This window comes from Panthera uncia (genome assembly GCF_023721935.1).
Source record: "Panthera uncia isolate 11264 chromosome B2 unlocalized genomic scaffold, Puncia_PCG_1.0 HiC_scaffold_24, whole genome shotgun sequence".
Taxonomy (NCBI): Eukaryota; Metazoa; Chordata; class Mammalia; order Carnivora; family Felidae; genus Panthera; species Panthera uncia.
The window spans coordinates 92,106,813-92,123,798 of record NW_026057580.1 but is presented as its reverse complement, the minus strand read 5'-3'; the positions used below and the strand labels follow the sequence as shown (position 1 = coordinate 92,123,798).

The 16,986-nt window shown below is 39.0% G+C and overlaps 2 long non-coding RNA genes across 2 annotated transcripts; both read left to right on the top strand.

Moving 5' to 3' along the window:
- Nucleotides 1-2,924: 2,924 nt before the first annotated feature.
- Nucleotides 2,925-6,338, top strand: LOC125938946 (uncharacterized). Its single transcript, XR_007462868.1, has 3 exons — nt 2,925-3,094; nt 4,464-4,593; nt 6,087-6,338. It is a non-coding gene; the product is annotated as an uncharacterized LOC125938946 (long non-coding RNA).
- A 1,013-nt stretch (nt 6,339-7,351) lies between these two features.
- Nucleotides 7,352-13,059, top strand: LOC125938945 (uncharacterized). Its single transcript, XR_007462867.1, has 4 exons — nt 7,352-8,654; nt 9,704-9,900; nt 11,604-11,639; nt 12,772-13,059. It is a non-coding gene; the product is annotated as an uncharacterized LOC125938945 (long non-coding RNA).
- The last annotated feature ends 3,927 nt before the right edge of the window (nt 13,060-16,986 follow it).

The following is a 16,986-nucleotide window of genomic DNA, read 5'->3' as shown; positions in this document are numbered from 1 at the left end:
ATAAATATTTTTTTCAAAAAGGAAAGAATATACTAATACATTTTCCCCCCACAGCATGCAGGAATTTTTAGACATAGCACTTACTGCAACTGTAACGTCATGGGTTCTGGTGACATGAATGAGCTGTTTAATGTCTATCTCACCCACTAGAGTGTAATCTTCCTTTTAAAAAAATTTTTTTTAATTTAAATCCAAGTTAGTTTACATACAATATAATGATGGTTTCAGGAGTAGAACCCAGTGATTCATCACTTAACATACAACACCCAGCACTCACCACTCGTGCCCTCCTTAATGCCCATCATCCATTTGGCCCATCCCCCCACCCAACACCCCTCCAGCAGCCCTCAGTTTGTTCTCTGAATTTTAGAGTCTCTTACGGTTTGTCTCCCTCTCTGTTTTCATCTTATTTTTACTTCCCTTCCCTTATATTCATCTGTTTTGTTTCTCAAATTCCACATATGAGTGAAATCATATGACAGATTGTGATATTCCTAAGGGAAAGTACTGTCTGCTTGTTCCTCTTTGCGTCCTCAAAAGTGGTAAATTGCCAGTGCTTAGAGTATATCAACAAAATATTTGTGGAAGTTAGGAAAGGAGGAGGAAGTGAGGAGCGAAGAAGAGAAGAGAGGGATCGTTCTGAGGTTTGATGATCCCAGAGTGATCACAGATTTACACTATTTTGTCTGGTTCTTCCAGTGGCCCCATAGGTTAAGTGTATAATCTTTGGCGATGGATAGGAGATAACTAACCCACATAGGCATTAAGTCATGACATCACTTTCACATGCACGTGTGTTCTGATGATCAGTCTTTGCCATAGTAGAAAAAAATGATAATAGAATAACGGGAAAAATGTAGTTCTCACACTAAATGGATTCCATCCGGATTTTGTACCCAGATAGCCATGTGATCATATGAGATCAAGTGAAGAAAGGAACGGATGAGGGGAGTTGAAATTTAGTATTTTTATCTTGTTTGCATGCAACTAAGAAATGAATATTTGATCATCATGATTTTCACAGAAATCTCATTGTAGTCTTTTTTTTAAAACTTTTTTCAATGTTTATTCATTTTTGAGAGAGAGAGAGAGAGAGAGAGCACAAGCCATGAGCAGAGGAAGGGCAGAAAGAGAGGGAGGCACAGAATCCGAAGCAGGCTCCAGGCTCCAAGCTGTCAGCACAGAGCCCAATGCGGGGCTCAAACCCACAAACCGTGAGATCATGACCTGAGCCGAAGTCGGATGCTTGGCTGACTGAGCCACCCAGGCGCCCCTCATCAGCCGATTGAGCCATCCAGGCACCCCTCATTATAGTCTTAATAACCATGACATTCTTCAGGTCCTACCAACTCTTTGCTGGAGTATGCTGAGTTTTTCCTGTCAGTTACTTAGCTATCTAAGTAACTATCTGATAGTTATTTAGCTATCAAAGTGCATAAAAAATTAATATTTCATTATCAGAGGTAAAGGAAATAAAGAGAATCTGCTCATTCCGCTTCACATTTTTCCTTTCTTCCACTAAAACCATGCCTAGGTGACCCAATAGAGCTGCTGTAAATTTTTTCCCTGTGATTTAGCTAAATCTGCAAATGGAAATTAGGTAGACACCTTTGTAGAATACAAGGCAACAAGCATTTAAATATCACTAATTTACAGGCATGCTGCATGAGATCGTTGATACATTCTCATAAAAAAAAAAAAAAAAAAAAAAAAAAAAAAAAAAAAAAAAAAAAAAAACAAGAGGAGGAGAAAGAACTTTACGGTCCTAGTCTAATCAATTTGAAGCAAGAAAAAATCCCAAGTTAACATACTTTTTATTATTATGCTGGGCAGGGTGTACAAAAATAGTGCTGTTTCGACAAAACAAAAAGACTCAGGTATTCTCATATTTCTTTTCTGAGCCTAGATTTGAGCGGGGCCATTCTATCTGATTGTAATTCCTGTAGGTAAGCAGATGGTCAGGCAGCATACCAAGAATTATAATAATCTATGTGGGATGTTCCTAAGACATGAGTTAATGCTTTCAAACCCATAAAGCTTAGGATTTTATGGAGATGAACCACATTATAGACCCGCATGCAAGCATGTGCTCATCAGAATTACTTCAGCTGAATCAACAGCTCAGCTCATTTGCACCTCCTGACCTTCTGGAACTGACCTGTGAGATGCATCCTCAAACCAATTTCTTCCCTCCAAGGACTGAAATTAGATATAGAAAGGTACACATGACTAGCAGTGGTAATACGCATTCTCGAGTTCAGATTTCTTGAGCTAAAACAAATATGAGACAAGGTAAACCGCAACGCCCAAAGCAAGAGATTTTACATCGTAACCCACTGCCTCCGTGAGATTTCAAGGAGCACTACTGGAGATGACTAAGGAAAGAGATGGGTGGGAGAAGGGATGGAAAAACTTACAGTAGTAAACCGATCTGCACAGATTATACACAATTAATTGGAAACCAACTTTGGTGAAGTGAACGAAAGGCGGGGCTTGGAATCCTAAACTAAGCGTTAATCATGGCTCATACACTTACTAGTCAGTGGCCTTAAGAGGTTATTTAAGCTCTTTCTGCCTCAGTGTTCTCATCCTTAAAATGGGGATGATAATACCTGCCCCTTAGCATAGTTGTGAAATAATCTGTATAAAGTACCTGGTACACAGTACACAGTCAATTAGTGTATTTTACATTTCTTTCTCCTTATATGTTTCTTTTTAGTAATAATGGTTTCATTTTAAAATCTCACTGTTTTCAAAGCTCTTCTACATAGGTTTTCTTAACTGATCTCACAGCACTATCTGATATAAATATTAGCTCTTTTTCACATAAGAGAACACAGAGGTTCATTCTAGAACCCACACTAGATTCTGGTCACCAAGGCTACTTCTCATCCTGTGCTAATCCCACTAGACTGACTATTGGAATAACTGATGCATATGGAAACACAGCTAAAAATAGTGAACAGACTCTAAGATCACCATATAACGATCTAGGGGCACCCAGGTGGCTCAGTCGGTTGGGTGTCTGACTCTTGATTTTGGCTCAGGTCATGATCTCAGGATCATGGGATCATGTCACAGGATCAAGCCCCGGGTAGGTCTCCGCACTGAGTCTGGAGCCTGTTTAGATTCTCTCTCTCTCCCTCTGCCCCTCCTTTCTGCTTGCATGTGCTTTCTCTTTCTAAAAATGAAAAAGAAAAAATATATATAATGATCCAAAGTTTTTAAAAATATTAGGTCAATAGACAAAAGAATATCATGGCAATCCAGGTGATATACATTTCAATTTTCACTACGCAGTTGGGACTACAAGGGGCTAGAAATAAATATCCCATTCAGAATTATAGAATGCACGGTATAGGATTTAGCATGCTTCTGGAGAGCTGTGAAATCATTTAAAAATCCATTCCTGTTTGCGATTATTGTTTGCAGAAATCTGCAGATAATATACATACAAAAACGTATAAGGCAGATATTAAAAGTTCTTGCGAAGGCAAAGTTCATGTTAAATAGTAAGGATGCATCAGTTTTAGCAACTTAAAAACTAATGAAGTAATTCATCATATATTAAATATAATGATAAAATACCTTTTGTCACTTTTTGGCTAGTTTTCATCTTATTACTGCATCTAGCATATACACTACCACTAGAAGTTTTCATTTCAAAGTGAAATTTTAGAACACCTTTATGAAAATCTCAGAAATAAAATGGGGAAACAAAGAGGTAGTTAAGGGTCCAACAGAGTTTGGGAGAAAGCACTAATAAAGCTTAGTGTTTGAAAAGAGGACATACCTAGAGTACCCAGCTCTGTGTCTGGTATATAGAAAGCTTTCTAGTCAAGTTTTCCTTTTCTACCAGGGAAACTTGTGCTCTAAGTTCAAAACAATAAAAGGCAGAGATAATATGTGAACAAAGATGGACTCTAAAAGCAAAGAGAGTAACAAAGTAGGATCAGTTCAGGGAAACAGGTTTGTGTCTCACAGAGATGAAAGAGCCCATCAATGATTTCTTAAAGCCCCATGTGTGAAAAGCCTGGTTATGTTGCCGGAATGGACATTACACTGTACCAACCAGATCTACACTTCAGACTGAGATATTCCTTTTTCTGCTGCCAGAGGTGTTGGCTGTCATAGGTGTGTCCTTCCCAGGGAACTGTTCTTGGCTGAAAGAAGCTGCCTTACCCAAGTTTATGCTTCCCTCTGGAGCAGCTACCCCCCCCCCCCCCCCCCCCCAGTGACTCACGGAGGTAGAGTTACAAAGCCCAGCAGCCCCTTGCTTCAATTGCGACAACCGTCAAGGGCCCTCCCGGCTCCAGAGCCCCTGATGGGGCTGGCTGAAGCTTCTGTTACAACTACATCATACCTCAGCCCCACTTTACCCAGACTGCTTTCCTCAGTCCATCACCAGTGTTGATCCTTGGTGCATTCACCAATAAACAACCAACCATAAGTCTCCATTTCAGAGCTCTTTCCAGAGGACCCGACTAAAGACACTTGGTTACAGCAATGGTTTCCGGGAAGTAGACTCTGACATGGGATCTTGGAGATAGATTGTCCACTGGCCGGCTGGCAATGAGGACCCCACCAAGGGTGGTAAGTAGAAAACTGATACCCTGGTACATTGTATGGGTCAACCGTCAAAGGGTTCAGCAACGGTGAACTGGGATAGGATGACGGGAAAGGCAGTGCACGGGCTCAGGCATCTGAGAGGTGCAGTGGGCATCACGGTTATCAGGACTACGGAATAGGGGAAACCTGATTCATCGAGGGAGACAGACTTCATTGCAGAAGTGACTGGAGTTCAAGCCAACCCTAAGGGGTATGTGTGTGAGGGGGAAGATGGTTACAAAAGAGCCATCCAGACAAAGGAAATAGCATCTACAGAACCTTTGGTACAGAAACGTGCCTGGCACTGAGGGGAACTGAGAGTGGCCGATAAATCTCTAGAGAGTGGAAATGAAATAGGGGAAGAAAGGAACCAGATGAGGCTGGAGGCAAAGGCAGGGGCCAAGTCACAGCACAGCAGAGACTGTTGTTATCTTAAGAGTGATGATAAACCACTGAAGGGTTTGAAGCAAGAAAGCTACAAGCAGAGATTTGCCTTAAAAAAAGAAAAATCTCTTCTGCTATTTGTGAACCGACTGGAGAGAAAGAAAATGTACAGGAGGAAAGGTTGTCTGCACTGCTCAAGAACCCAAAGTCAATTTTGTGCAGGAACAGTAAGTGATCCCACATTGTGAAGAGGCCTGTGCAGTGAGTCCGTGCACTAATGAAGGTAGATGGAGTGGCCCATGCTGGGATGCGGTGATTCTCTCTAGAGCCTTCTTCACTCACGGAGCTGTCAAACCACCCTCTCGGGTGATGGGAAGGCCAACGCATCTCCACTTACTGGTTGACGTCAACAGAAACAACCTGGGCCATTTCCCTTTAGTTTAAGATTTTAATCTCTGTTTAGACACTAGAAGGTGGGCTCCACTGTTAACAGAGACTTAATGTCCTTTGTCACTGCTGTGTCCCCAGCTCTTAAAACAGTGCTCAGTCTTAGAAGGTGGTACTCAATAAATAGTTGTTGAAAAATTGAATAAGTGAGTTTTAAAGGAAATACTCCTAATGGGGGCGTAGCAAATGCCTATATTTATACCTTGATATGAAGGATAAATATGAGTATAGGCTTAAAGGGGCAGGAGGGAAGCAGTGGGTAAGAAGGCTGTAGCAACTTGCCTACTTTATTGTTTATATGTGGGGGTAAGCATGGGAGGCAAACAGGTAACGTCTTCGGTTGAACAGCTTAATGGGACTGGCTGAAGATACACTTTTGAGTCAAGCTGTAACCTCGAGCTGTTAAGTTCTTTCAAAGTGAGAGCAACTGTCGTGTTCTGACATAACCTACTCATTAAGCCCCACTTGTCATTTCCTGTTTTGTTTTGTTTTGTTTTAATGGAAGGATCTTAGAGTTATCTTCCAATGTAATCTAAACCAGTTGTGAAACCCAAATAACTCCTTGTCCTTGCTTCCAAGTCTGGGCCTGTAGAAGAGTCAGTCACTCTTGAATGAAAGATAAATGGCACTTCTGTTCCTCCTGGCAGCTGCGTTCCTGCTCCTGAGCCTGGCTGTAAGGCTGAGACCCGAGTGGAGAGCCGCCCTCGAGATCCCTCATGTCTTCTACACCTTTCTGTGCCCCTCAGAACCGAACATCAATTTTATGGAGGAACAGTAAGTGGTCCCATATTGAGGCAGCCTGCACAGGTGAGTCTGTGCCCTCTGTCACGGTTGTAAACTAACACATTACATATTCATGCACAGAGGGACTGGGGAGGACACCCCACTCCAGAGCGTGAGCGAACAGTGACATCCAGTGGCAAGCGGGGTGCATTTCTGACGTGCGTGCGGTGCACAAGAGGATGAGGCTCACTCTTCTCCCTAGATGCTCACTTCTGCTTTGTCCTTCCAACCTCGGAACCCTCCGAAACTCCAGGAAGATTCCCATTTCAGACCAACCGGGTTCTACCAATCATATTTATCTTTCCTCATCTCTGGGTTTTTCTTTCAGCATAATCATTCATCTCTCTCCAGAGTTGCAATGTTTTAAATTGCATCAAAAATTTAAGAGATGTTAATGTTCAACAGATGAGAAAATGTAAAATTCCAAAATTATATTTGTTCTTGGTTTTGAGACCAAGCTTTGTCATTCCTTCAACAGATGGTCATCATGCACCTACTAGGTGCCAAGCAGTGAGCAACAGAAGAATTCTTACCCTCTTGGAGGTTACATTCTTACCGGAGAAGACAAGACAGTAATATACATACATATATAGACATGTCAAGTCATCGTAAGTGCTGAAAGAAAGAAAGAAAGAAAGAAAGAAAGAAAGAGAAGGAGGGAGGGACGGAGGGAGGGAGGAAGGAAGGAAGGAAGGAAGAAAAGAAACAAGAGAAACAAGGTAAGAACATAGAATCTGACAAGGGGATTGGTGTTATTTGGCATGGTGATCATACAAGGTCTCTCTGAGCACATTTGAGCAACACCCTGAAATTAAGGGTCAGATAATGTGTATGTCAGAGGAGGAACATTCCAAACATAGAAAAAAAGCAAGTGATAAAAATAACTGTCATATGAAATCAAGATTCTAGAGAAAATTAAAAATGGGATCATCACGGGGCGCCTGGGTGGCTCAGTTGGCTAAGCATCTGACCTCAGCTCAGGTCATGATCTCCTGGTTCATGAGTTCAAGCCCCTCGTTGGGCTCTGTGCTGACAGTTCAGAGCCTGCTTGGGATTCTCTGTCTCCCTCTCTCTCTGCCCCTTCCCCACTCATGCTCTCTCTCTCTCAAGTATAAATAAATAAACATTAAAAAATTTTTTTCTAATGTTTATTTTTGAGAGAGGGAGAGAGAGAGTACAAGCTGGGGAGGGGCAGAGAGAGAGAGGAAGACACAGAATCTGAAGCAGGACCCAGGCTCTGAGCTGTCTGCACAGAGCCTGACTCGGGGCTGGAACTCACCAACCGTGAGATCATGACCTGAGACGAAGTCGGACGCTCAACCGACTGAGCCACGCAGGCACCCCATAAATAAACTTTTTAAAGAAAATGAGATCATCAGTATTGAAATAAAAATAATTATACAGGAAAGCAATTATACATGAACACCTAAGCTATGCGCCTAAACTCAACTTGCACACTTTAGACAGAAGAGTGCAAAAGTTAATTACAGGCGATCTTCGAATTAGGAATTCAGACCTAAAATAAAATAGTGCCCTATAATAACAAAATGCCACTACTTACAAACAGTTTATGTCAATGAAAAGGCGAACAGTCGGGAATGTAGACAGATACATGCTTCCTTAGGTTTCTTACCCAAGTGCACTCAACAGGAACAGGAACAATAGGCCACCCAGTGGTAGCTAAGGGCATTACCTCTGTCTCTCTGTCTCTCTGTATCTCTCTTTCTCACACACACACAATGCAGAAAGTTTCACAATTATCATGGTATATAATAAGGACACAATTTTGAGAAAGATAATTTATTCCTTTCCCTCTTTTTGAGGCGTGACTTACACATATCTTTAAGGGTTCAACTGGCTTAATTTTTACATATGTTACATACGCATAAATTTAACTACCACCCAGGTTAACCTATAAAACATTCCCAGCTCCTCAGAAGTCTCTCTTTTACCCTCCCTCTCACAACCCCCAAAAGGTAATCATTATTCTACCTGTCATTATGCATGTATTTAGTTTAGTCTGTTTTTTGAACTCATACATGAAATCACAGAGTATATATTCTTTTTACGTCTGACTTCTTTTGTTTAACATCACATCTGTCAGATTCACTCATATTGCTGTTTGTTGCAATAATCTGTTCTCATTGCTATTATTATTGCCAATATTGTTAGTATGCTAGTATTCTAGTATAGATATATACATATACGGTTGATATGTTCTACTGTTGGTAAACTTTTGGGTTATTTTTTAGTTGGGGTTATTATGAATAAATCTGTTACTAACATTTTCATACGTGTCTTTTGGCAAAAGTAAGCATTCATTTTTGTTGAGTACGTCTCCAGGATTAAAATCACTGATTCATAAACTGGGCCAGCTACATAATCTGCAGGGCTCAGTGCAAAATGAAAATGCAAGGCTTCTTGCTTAAAAGGTAAGGGGAAAGTCCCATCCGAGGTACTAAAACATAAAACTCTTTCCTCTTTTCCACGATCTCTCTCAACTTGTGTTCTTTTATTTGCCGTTTAATGTCACTTTAAGCAAAGAAAAATTAAAACGTTCAGATATTAGCATGGATTTCACCATTCCCCGTTATACTGTTCATTGGCAGTTTTAAATGCAAATGTAAAAGCATTTCATCTGTATGAGAATCACCGCAATTACACAGTTTGTATTTCGTAGCTGTACGTGCATATGGATCCCATTCTTAACAGAACACTGAAAATGCTGCATTGAACTAAATCAGATATATATATTTTTAAATTTACATCCAAGTTAGTTAACAAATAGTGCAATAATGATTTCAGGAGTAGATTCCAGTGATTCATCCCCTACATATAACACCCAGTGCTCATCCCAACAAGTGCCTTCCTTAATGCCCCTTGCCCATTTAGCCCATCCCCCTACTCACGAACCCTCCAGAAACTCTCAGTTTGTTATCTATATTATGTTTTGTCCCTGTTTTTATATTATTTTTGTTTTCCTTACCTTATGTTCTTCCATTTTGTGAATCAGATTTTTTTAATGTTTATTTATTTTCAAGCTAGAGAGAATGAGATAGAGCGTGAGCAAGGGAGGGGCAGAGAGAAGGGGAGACACAGAATCCAAAGCAGGCTCCAGGTTCTGAGCAGTCAGCACAGAACCTGACACTGGGGCTCGAACCCACGAACCATGACCTGAGCCGAAGTCAGAAGCTTAACCGACTGAGCCACTCAGGCACCTCCTAAATCAGATATTTTTATTTTGTTTCTTGGTATGTGCACATTATACCAACACTTCCTACCCTCCGCCTACTGGTGAGAAAGAAGGACTAAAAAGATAAAGAACTGTAGGTTGCCCTATCTTTTCCTTTCCTTCCATGTTCTTATTTCTAGCATATGTGTTTGGCTAATGCAGGGAAGTGACATCAGTAAGAAAGGATATGACAGGATTCTTTGGTTTTTCATGTTTCTGAAAACAGCACTGCCTTCTTTCTACATTCAGGGCAAGTTCTGGTTCTGGTGGAAACGAGGCTCCTTGGGGAAGTCAGCAGCACCCATACACCCTGTACTCCTTTGAGTGACCGCTCAGGCGTGGGCTGCGCAGAATTTGGTGCTCGCGGGCATGGTGTTATGCTGTAGGTGACTGAGGCAGCAAAGAACAATGGCAGACCCACAGGCTATAGCTACCTCCCTGCTCAGGTGCATGGTCCCTACTCGCGACAAGAATTCACTTACCAAAAACAAAGCAAAACAAAACACAAACAGACAAACAAAAACACATTTAAAGAGAAAATCATTCAGAATTTCAAGATGTGGCCAGCAGGGCATTAAACCATGCAATAGAGCTCTGCTGAGCTTCAGGCCCCGTGCGACTACACAGATCATCTATCCCTGAACCCGGTCCTTTTTAGAAGCAGTTTTGCTAAACAGTTTTCCAAGGTAGCTGTACCAATTTAACACTTCACCAACAATATATGAGAGTCCTGGTTGCTCTAACTTTTCACCAACACTGGGTATCATTTAACCATCATATTGGGAAGGTATTAGTATCCCTTTGCACTTTTAGTTTGTGTTGCCCTGATGACTGATGAGGCTGATGTTCAAAGGCCTGTTGTCATTTTACTCGCTTTTTTTTGTTAAAGTACCTGTTAAAACTTTTGCCCCTTTTTATATTGGGTAGTCTACCTTTTTCTCATCGGTCTGTAGGGGTTATTCATATTTTCTGCATTCTTTCCACATACGTATACGTTGCAAATATCTTCTGCTTCTCTTTCACTCTCTAACAGTATTTTTGATGAACAGCAGTTGTTAGTTTTAATGAATTCTAAGTTACTAATTTAGAGCTTTGCAGTAAGCTTTGATATCTTGGTGTAACTTGCCCAGTTTCATTCTTCTTCAGTATTATCTTGGTCTTTCCTTTTGAAATAAAAACTCTGCAATGAGCTATGTGCCAACCTAAAAAAGTCTTCAGATCTGAATTCCCTAAATTACCCAGCAGAGGGAACTATGCTACTACCAAGTAAAGCCAGACTACCTCTGGATTTGGACTAAAGCAAATTATTAGTGTTGTGCTTTGTCTTTCCATACCAGAAAAGAGGAGTCTTTGGTTTCTTTTAACATACTCTAGCTAATTAGCATTCCCAGCAGGTGCAACCACCGGCTGGACTTATTATACCAACAGTTGTTGCATTGAGAACTTTCTGGTGATCATAAATGCCAAGGTCATTCAATATTTTCAAGAATTTTCATCTTCTTTATTGCCACCATTCGTTATGGTACTGATGAACATAACTTCTGTGGGTGTTTATAAACCCTACCGGAAGCCATTGTTTCTTCTAGGACTAGTGTTCCATTTTCCACAGTAATTCTGAACCTCAGAATAGAAAAGAAATGACCAAAACAACATCACAAATCTCTTAGTGAAAAGTGTTCTTTGAAATTAAATGAAAATTGTTTAGTATCCAGAAATATATATACGTATATTCTGTATACATACATGTATATTATATATAATATGTATATGTATTATATATGTATATAATATATGTATCTGTATATATGAATATATGTATATGTATATATGTATATATATGTATATAATATGTATATGTATTATATATGTATACAGAATATATGTATATATAATATATATTCTATATAATATATATGATACATTATGCTACATATGGTGCAGATATAGTCTTACAATTTGTAGCTTGTCTCTTAACTCTCTTTCATTGCCTTTTGATGAGCAGAAATTCTTAATTTTAATGTAGTCAAACATCAATTTTTTTGTTTATAGTTAATGCTTTCTATGCTAAAGAAATGCTTTCCTCCTCTAAGTTGATATAGATACTCTACTATACTGTCTTCTAAAATCTTTTTTGGCTTTGCCTTCACAGCTCTTGGATTGGTTTGTTAGTGCTGCCGTCACAAAGGTGGGTTAAATGACATCAATTTATTATCTCTTGGTTCCAGAAGCTAGAAGTCTAAAATCAAGGTATCAGCAGGTTTGTTTCTTCTGAGAGGGGGAATGAGGGGGAATCTCTTCCAGGCATCTCCCCTAAACTTCTGGTGGTTTACTGGTAATCTCTGGTGTTCTATGGCTTGTAGATGCATGACCCCAATCTGTGCCTTTATGTTCATATGGCTTCTCCCTGTGTGCATGTTTGCATCCAAATTTCTCCTTTTTACAAGGACGCCAGTTATATTGGATTAAAGACACATCCTCCTCCCGTATGACCTCATCTGAACCTAACTAATTCACATCTGCAACAACCTTATTTCCAACTTAGTTCATTTTCTGAGAACTGGGGAGGGGACATCATTTAACCTATAACAGCTCTTTCTTTAATCCACCTCAAATTATTTTTGTAGGTGATGTGGCACAAGGTTAACAGATTAGGGTCATGTATCTACAAGCCATGGAACACCAAAGATTACCAGCAAACCACCAGAAGCTTAGGGGAGATGCCTGGAACAGATTCCCCCTTACACCCCCTCTCAGAAGAAACAAACCTGCTAACACCAATTTTCCCAGAACCATTCACCGAAAATCCCATTCTTTCCCCACTCATCTAAAATATTCTCTTTTATCAAATGTGTGTAAATGCTGGACTCCATAGACTGTTTCATTGATCCTTTATTCTACCACATGATCTTACTGTACCTTTATAATAGCTCTTCACACGTGAAAGGGGAAGTCCTCCCATCTGAACTTTTGGAAAGATGTCTTTATTAATTCTGGACCTTTGAGATTTGACATGAATTTTATAATCACCTTGTCAAGACTTTTATAATCACCTTTCACAAAAATCTGTTAAAATTTTCATTGGTATTGCATTGTATCTATGACCTAATTTTAACAGATATTGATTTCTCAACCCATAACCACAATCTACATTTCTCTGTCCAGAAAAATATCCTTCTATGTCACTCATTAGAATTTAATACATTCTACTAGTTGGTGTGTAGACATGCAATTGTTTTTTTGGAAATTGAATTCATGTCTAGAAACCCTGATAAACTCTCACATTAATATTTACCCATAGATATTTTTTCACTCTACAGGATACGTGGCCAGTACTCCTTAAGACCGCCATGGTCATGCAAAACACAGAAAAATTGAGAAAATATCACAGACCAGAGGAGACTGAGGAAACATGTCAACATGGTACCCTACATTGGATCCTGGAACAGCAATGGAAAGAAAATCAGAGAAATCCAAATACAGTCTGAAGTTTACTGAACAGTAATATGCCAGTGTGACTTGCTTAGTTTAGAAAATTTACTGTGGTAATGTAACTGGGTGAGAAGTATGCAAATTCCTTGTACTGCCTTTGCAAATTTTCTGTACAAAAGTCCATAAATAAAAACAAAAAAAAGTTTATTTTTTTTAATGTGGTATTCGTCTCAAAATAAACAAATAGACCAATGAGAAGAATAGAGATCCAGAAATAGACGCATACACATATGGTCAACAGATTTCCAAAAAAAAAAAGTGACCAAAGCAATTTCACGTGGACTGAAAATCTTTTCAACAAATAGAACAGAAATAAAGGACAGCTGCCTGAGATAAAGAATTAATCTCAGGGCGCCTGGGTGGCGCAGTCACTTGGGCGTCCGACTTCAGCCAGGTCACGATCTCGCGGTCTGTGTGTTCGAGCCCCGCGTCAGGCTCTGGGCTGATGGCTCAGAGCCTGGAGCCTGTTTCCGATTCTGTGTCTCCCTCTCTCTCTGCCCCTCCCCCGTTCATGCTCTGTCTCTCTCTGTCCCAAAAATAAATAAACGTTGAAAAAAAAATTTTTTTTTTAAAAATTAAAAAAAAAAGAATTAATCTCTACTTTTTCCTGATACAATCCATAAAAACTAACTTACAGTGTATTGTGGATTTAATTGTAAAAGGTAAAACTACAGAATTTCTAGAAAACATTTTCAACTTTGGAATACACAAAGATTTCTGAAGATGAGACACCAAAACACAACCATAAAGGAAAAGATTGAAAAAATAGCCTTTCTCAAAATTACAAATTTTGCTCTTGCAGACATGATTGTAAAAACTAAAAGGCAAGCCACGAACTGGGAGAAAATATTTGCAACATACATATCTGATATCCACAATACATAAAGGACTCTTACAGCCCAATAACAAGCAATAACCCAAAGGCCCATCAACAGAAGAATGGACAAATCAAATGTGGTAAATTCATATAACGGAATGTCAGGGAAACAGTGATCCATGAATATTTTCAACTTCTGGACAGTCTGTCTTCTTAAGCAAAGGAAAAAGGCACACCATAGAATGTCTCCTCTTCCTTGACTCATCTGCTCCTTACAATTGCAAGGGGGTTAGACCTGCAGCCATATGTTCTCATTCAGAAGATGATAAGACTTACCTCCTCCAGAGCCAAATGTTTGCGGTCCAAGGTAGGGACTTTCCCCTTTGCCTTCCTGAAAGAATCCATTTACTCTCCAAAGTATTTGTTAACCTTAGAGACAAAGAGTTTCTCTCCCTCTCTCAGAAAGACAGGACAGCAGCTAAGCAGTGTGTCGTCAATCTAAGCTTCCAGATTATAATAATATTGGGTTTCCTCTCCTGTAGTGCATGCACAGAACCCACCTAGCTCTCACCACGTCTCCCCAGAAGAGAGAGAGAGGAATGGAGCGAGGGAAGAGACACAGTTATTGCTGTAGGTAATACTAATAACTCTGATCTCTGCCCTGGAAACCTGGTATTTGCTTTTGGCATAAAAATGAACAGACATTAACAACTTATCACGGAACACTCCTAGCAATTAAAAACAAAACAAAACAAAACAAAACAAAACAAAACTACTCATACATGGGACAACATGAATGAATCTCAAAGACATTATGTTGAACAAAAAAAGCCAGACACAGAAGAATACATACTGTATGGTTCTCCTAATAACAAGGTCAAGAACAGTCAAAACTAATCAGATGGTAATGAGAGTCAAAACAGTGAGTTCCTGTTGGGAGGTATATGAGAAGCAGCAGGAGGGAATCTTCTGGAGTGCTGAAAATACTCTAGATTTTGATCTCTGGTTAGTAACATGGTTGTGCATGTATGAAAAGTAAAGATTAGTGTGCTTTAAGCACCTTATTTTATGTGTGTTATGATTTTAATTTTTAAAAAAAACTTTAAAAAACAAACCCTCATCCAGTTGTGGGAATTAACAAGTGATTCTAAAATTTCCATGGAAATACAAAGGGCAAAAAATAGGCAAGGTACTCAAATAAGAACAAAGTAGAGGGACTGAAAGGGAAAAAAATAAAATAATTAAAGTAGTGTAGGATTTGGCAAAATAATAGACAAAGAGACCAACTGAACAGAGTCTATAAACAGATGCATTAATGAATGACATTTAGTTTATGAAGAAGATGATGCTTTAGGGAAAGGATGATTTTTCAGTAAATGGTGCTGGGACAGTCAGACTCATATAAAAAATAAAATTTGAACCCCTAGTTTAAATCATATATAAAAATCAATTCGAGGCAGATCATAATTTTACATGTGAAAAATAAAACAATAAAGCTTTCAGAAAAGAACTCAGAAGAATATCTTCATGATCTTAGGGCAGAATAACATTTTTTAAACAGGACACAAAAAACAATGACCATAAGAGAAATCATTGGTAAATTATACCATATTACATTTAAGGACTTTTATTACTCTATTGAGAGAGTAAAAAAGCAAACCACAATAAGGGGAGAAATATTTATATAATATATAACTGCCAAAGGCTTAATATTCAGAATATGTAACAAATGTCTCCAAAAAAAAAAAAATAACATAAAAGAGATGATATAAAAAAATAGGTAAGAAACAGGAGCAGATCCTTGACACAGAGTATATCCAAAATGGCTAATAAACTTATGAAAAAGTTCTCAATGTCATTTGCTGCTGATGGCAGTGTAAATTGTTATAACCACTTTGGAAAACAGGCTTGGCATTATTTACTTAAGCAGAAATTATGTCTGTCTTATGATTTGGTAATTACACTTCTGGGTATGTACCTGCCAGAAATATGTACACGTAGGCAAGAGACACAAATAAGAATGTTCCAGAAAAAAAAATGTTCCAAGAAGCACTATTGCCAATAGCTGCAAACTGGAAACAATTTAAATGTCATCAAAATAAAATGCATAAATAAATTATAGTATAGTTACATAATGGATAACTTTATAGTGTTGCACTAAAGCTACAGGCAGTAACAGATAATTCTCAGCATAATGTTGAGTAAGAGAAGCCAGATACAATGGAATGCACACTGAATTATTTTGGGGAGAAGAGAAGGGGTAAGAGGACAGCCCATGTAGAGTTACCATTGTTCTATTTCTTGACTTGGGTGATGCTTACCAACGTATTCCCTTAGTGATAACTCATTGAACTGTAACATCTATCTTGGTGCATTTTTCTGTATGTGTATTATACTTAACAACTACAAAAAATCTTAATGCGTGGACCACTTCTCAAAAATTTTTTTGAAAGAATTGGAGGAAGATCTGATGAGATAGGATTCCATAAGATTTTAACTATTTGATATTATTTAGATTTGAGCAGACAGCATAATGTAAACATTGTCAGGGGTCCCAAATATCCACAGAGAACAGCAGAGTAGACTAAAAGGATTTCAGAAATCTCCTTAGTCCTGGATGCTTACTGTCTCCCCCGGACTCTCTCCTTTCCTCCTTTCCCCCCAAAATGGCCTGCCCTCTAACCTTCAGGTTTACTTTTGGATTCTTAGTACGTTCTGGACCTGCCCCTGGCCATACTTGAGTGTTCAAAAAACGGGCATCTGTTTCCATTCACAACGTAGTTTACAATATGGAAATCATACCAATGCTGCATTTTCCATAAATTAGTAAGTATACATCTTCGTATGTGTGTTATTTTGCAGTTCACCTGGTAAATGTATTTGCTTTATTTTCTTAAGTGCAGAGGCATATAAGGAAGTCATTACAAACACAGACTTTGAAATTAGATTAACCAGGCTTCAGATCCCAGTTCTGTCATTTATTAAGTGAACAACCTGTCCAAGCATGTTTCCTCATTTTGTGATTCAGGGTAATGTGACTAACTCATAGCATTGTTGTAAGGTGGTAAGTGTAAAATTCTTAGCATACTACCTAGCTCAAGGTAAGAATTCAATAACTTCACCTAATGGTGCTGATAGAGCTGATGATGTATCATCCCTGGAAACTATTTAGGAGTTCAACTGGAATAGAAAAAGCTTGTATTTTTGTTTGTGGTATTAGCACTAG